Source organism: Odocoileus virginianus, chromosome 3, assembly GCF_023699985.2.
Source record: "Odocoileus virginianus isolate 20LAN1187 ecotype Illinois chromosome 3, Ovbor_1.2, whole genome shotgun sequence".
In the NCBI taxonomy this organism is placed as follows: Eukaryota; Metazoa; Chordata; class Mammalia; order Artiodactyla; family Cervidae; genus Odocoileus; species Odocoileus virginianus.
Window position 1 is genome coordinate 15,235,160 of NC_069676.1, and position 4,807 is coordinate 15,239,966.

Below are 4,807 nucleotides of genomic sequence, written 5' to 3' on the forward strand. Positions count from 1 at the left end.
CGACTCTTCACATCAGGTGGCCAAAGTATTGGAGCTTTAGCTTCAGCATCAGTCCTTCCAATGAATAGTCAGCATTGATTTCCTTTAGGATTGACTGATTTGATCTCTTTGCAGTCCAAGGGACTCTCAAGAGCCTTCTCCAATACCACAGTTCAAAAGCATCAATTCTTCAGCATTCAGTCTTATTTATGGTCCAGCTCTTACATCCATACATGACTACTGGGAAAAAACCATAGCTTTGACTATATGGACCTTTGTCGGCAAAGTAATGTCTCTGCTTTTTAATATGCTGTCTAGGTTTGTCATAGCTTTTCTTCCAAGGAGCAAGTGTCTTTTAATTTCATGGCTGCAGTCACCATCTGCAGTGATTTTGGAGCCCAAGAAAATAAAGTCTATCACTGGTCCATAGGGTTGCAAAGAGTTGGACATGATTGAGCAACTGAACACACACACACACACACACACACACACACACACACACCTTACTGGGAAGGAAATATGGTATAAAAATGCCTTTTTAAAGGTTATTCACATAAAATGTTGGCTACCGAGTAAAAGAAAAACATTACATGTTGGTAGAGACTGCAAATACCACCCCTCCAAACATATTGAGTTTTTTCATCTACAATAGTATCTGTCGGTGTCAGTAACCTTGAATTCTTGTGTTTGTGCGTACAGATTTAGGAATCTCTCCAGTGCCTGGCTTCTGAGAGAGAGTGTGTCCTCTGGACTGGGTTGTCCACTCTATTCCCCTATAAAAGGAGAATAATAGGCAGAAGTCAGTGGACGTTCCAGCAAGTCACAAGATGTCTGCATCTGAGGAGTGGTCGGAGGACAGCTCTCAGAAGATAGAGGATCTTGTACTGACCAGATTTCCAAGCTAGCCTCTTCTGGTGAGTGTGGAACCCATACTGAAGGCAAGACAGTGTTTGTGTATCTACTTTTGCCTTTTGTAAAATCTCTTTAATTTAACAAACAGTAGCTCTTAAGATAAGATGTCACCTAATTGAAAGTTATACTCTTTGGTGTTAGTATTAAGAAAGATTACGAGTTTTGTGTGTTTATGTGTATGAAGTTTTCTTGGGAATAATAAGCTAATTTTTAAAAAATAAGATCACTATGAAGTAGCAGTGGTATTTTTCTGGGCCCTGAGGTTTTTCATTTACAATAGTATCTGATGGTGCCAGTAGCCTCAAATTCTTGTGCTTGTGAGTACAGATTTAGCAATCTCTCTAATACCTTGGATTTGAGAGAGACTGTGTCCTCTGGATTGGGTTCTCTACTGATTGGTTGTCTACTGATTGGGTTATTCACTCTCTTCCCCTATAAAAGGAGAGTCAGAGGCAGATGTCAGTGGACTTTCCAGGGAGCCACAGCCTGACTGCATCTCAAGAGTGGTCAGAGGACAACTCCTGGAACTGGAGGAACCTGCATCAACCAGATTTCCAAGTTGGCCTCTTCTGGTGAGTGATGGCAAGAGAGTGTCTGTCTGTCTACTTTTGTCTTTTGTAAAATCTTTCTGTATGAGGTAGATGTAGTGTTTACCTAGGTTCTGTTTAAATAGTTCTCTCTGAAACAATGTTTTACCCACAAGGTATTTGGTCTTTTTCTCTTCAAAACCTCACTTCTCTGCTTTCACATGTCATCAGTTTGACCTTTCCCAGTCTCTTCATCATTAATAACTGTCGTTAATATTTTTTCTTTCTTATTTCTCTTCCTCCATATCTCCCTCTTTCTCTCTCTGTCACTGTGTTGTCCTTATTAGCACAGCACTTTACTGTACCTAACACTGTGGTAAACATTCTTTAGTCTATGATCCCTTTTCTCTCATCAAGATTCAAATAAACTGGGGCAACGGCTTTGTTAAGTGAAATTCTGAGTCATGGATTTTAGTCCATATAATAGATGCTCTGTAAATGGGAGGATCAAGTGCTTTTTCCCTCCAAACTGGGGCATCTTAGATGTTGAGAGGTGTAATATTAATAATTATGGTGGGACTACAGAAATGAAATGATATTTGTATTTTCTCCTTTAAAAATATCTTCTGAGGAAAGAAGTGTTAGGTGTAAAAGAAAGGATAACCTGATTAGGTTTATATATATATTTTTACATAATTTTATTTTTTTTTTATTTTTATTAGTTGGAGGCTAATTACTTTACAATATTGTAGTGGTTTTTGTCATACATTGACATGAATTAGCCATGGATTTACATGTATTCCCCATCCCAGTCCCCCCTCCCACCTACCTCGCCACCCGATCCCTCTGGGTCTTCCCAGTGCACCAAGCCCGAGCACTTGTCTCATGCGTCCAACCTGGGCTGGTGATCTGTTTCACCCTAGAGAGGTTTACATTTTAAGTAGATTATGGTGATCAGATTCTTACATGGATTAACAGAGAAAGGAGTTGAAATCCTACTGAAAGTTGATTGATAACAATAGAGATGATATCATTGTACAACTGAAGTTGATTTTCTGAGAAAACTTCAGAAACAGTTTTTGGGAGTTTGAATAGTTTCTTTCAAAAATATATGTTCGAGCTCCTTCTAAGAGCAAAGTGACTAAGTGAGCATGCCATCGTAAACCATTGAGTATCCAACTTAGAAAAACAACACAAAATGAAGAGCTGATAAAATATGCATTTCAAAATTGGGAAACTAATAGAGAAAATGCGTTGTTAATTTGATGGCTGGGTCTGGAAAGGTCACTGTTGAAAATGGTGTTTTGCAGGAAGGCAGAAACGTGCCTAGAGGCCATAGCAGCGCTGCTGGGTCCCCGTGGAGCTGCTCCTAGAGGCCTTTTCCTGAGGTAGCGGAGGTTCTCACCGCAGAGCCAGGACATGTCTGGTCTGCATTCATCCCTGAGACCTCTCTCATCTCCCTCTGCTATGGGAAATCAGGCTGAAGCAACCGAGTCCGTGATGGAGAAAACCTGGAAATCTGTTCCTATGAAAGGGCAAAAGAAAGAGGCGGAACAAATCCGTAAACTCTTCATTGGTGGCTTGAGTTTTCAAACCACAGAAGAAAGTCTGAGGAAGTACTATCAGCAGTGGGGAGAACTCACAGACTGTGTGGTCCTGAGGGACTTGGCCAGTCAAAGATCAAGAGGATGTGGTTTTGTCACCTTTTCATCCATGACCGAGCTGGATGCTGCCATGGCGGCCAGACCCCATTCCATTGACGGCAGAGTGCTTGAACCCAGACGTGCTGTCCCAAGAGAGGCCTCTGGACAGCGGGGGGCCCACTGGACCTTGAAGAAGCTGTTCGTTGGTGGAATTAAGGAAGATACCGAGGAGCATCATCTTAGAGAGTATTTTGAGAAATATGGAAAAATCGATGCCATTGAGATCATTACTGATAGGCAGTCGGGCAAGAAAAGAGGCTTTGGATTTGTGACTTTTGATGACTATGATCCCGTGGATAAGGTAGTGTTGCAGAAATACCATGCCATCAATGGTCATCATGCAGAAGTCAGGAAGGCTTTGTCAATATGGGAAATGCAGCAAGTCAACGGTTCTAGAAGTAGAAAAGGAGACCCTTTTGATTTTAGTGTTTCTTCTAGTGGGGGTGGAAATTTTGGACGAGGACCAGGAACTAAATTTAGAGGAGAAGCTGATGGATATGGAAATGGTCCCAGATCTAGGGATGGCTGTCATGGGTATGGAGGAGGACCTGGAGGTGGTAATTTTGGAGGTTACCCTTGTTATGGAGGAGGAGGTAGAGAATATGGTGGTCGAGGTCCCGGGTATGGCAACCAGTGGGAGTTCTCTGGAGGTGGTTATGGCAATAATTTTGGAAATTATGACCACCAACCTTCTAACTATGGTCCAATGAGAAATGGAAGCTTTGGAGTTGGGCAGGAACAAGGTCGCTCCATACGGTGGAGGAAATGATGGCCCAGGAGGCAGTGGAAGAAGTGGGAGTTATGGAGAGAGAAGTGGATATTGAGCTCCTTCCTGTTTGCCCTGGGCTTCACTGTCTGAATGAGAGCCCAGACATAACAGAACAGCTTCAGGTTTTTGAAATAAGGACGTTAAGGAAACTCTTATCTCAGTCATGAATAAACAGGTAGTGATGTGGCAGAAGACTGTAGCACAGGTCCAGAGAGCCATTCTGCTGGTGGATTGGAAGGCTGTATAAAAAGACACTTGTGAAGAATTTTATGCAAGTGAATTTGAAAACTTTGAAATAGAATTTTTTTTTTTTTTTTTTTTTTAGTAAAAGACAAGTTACTTGTCCTTTTTGTGGAGGGGTAAAAGAAGATAATTCTGTATCATATAATGAAATTATATTTAAACTTAGAAGGCTTTCTACCAAGAAAAAAATGCCTTGGAGACAGTTTCTCAGCTTCTTCTTGTTTCTTTGTTGTAGTGGTCTTTGTGAGATTGTAGAAGCATTCTTTCTTTGATAACATTAAATTTGCAAGTTTCAGGTGACTTGTGAAAACTTTTTAAAGATTTTACTCAAGTTTTGAAAAGCTGCTAGCCAGGAGTATGTTGTAATAAGAAATAATGTTATTCATTAAATTTTAGAGTATAGAGGTATGAAGCAGTTGTAGATTATTTAATAAAATAATTCTAAAAGAAAAACTATTGTAGTTTGTCTGTTTTCATTTATAGCTTTTTGTACTTAAAATTTTTATCTTTGTGATTTTTTCTACTTGCAAGAGATTGACATACAGTACTATATATTTTGAAAGTGTGTAGCATAATGATATGATATCTATATCATGCAGTGATTACCACAATAATATTATTTAGCATCTATCATCTCAAATAGTTTTAAAAAGATAAAAAAGATTTTTGTGTGT

The 4,807-nt window shown here is 39.9% G+C and overlaps 1 pseudogene; it reads left to right on the forward strand.

Moving 5' to 3' along the window:
• The first annotated feature begins 2,733 nt into the window (after window positions 1–2,733).
• On the forward strand, window positions 2,734–4,134 carry LOC110123402 (heterogeneous nuclear ribonucleoproteins A2/B1 pseudogene; annotated as a pseudogene).
• Window positions 4,135–4,807: the final 673 nt, after the last annotated feature.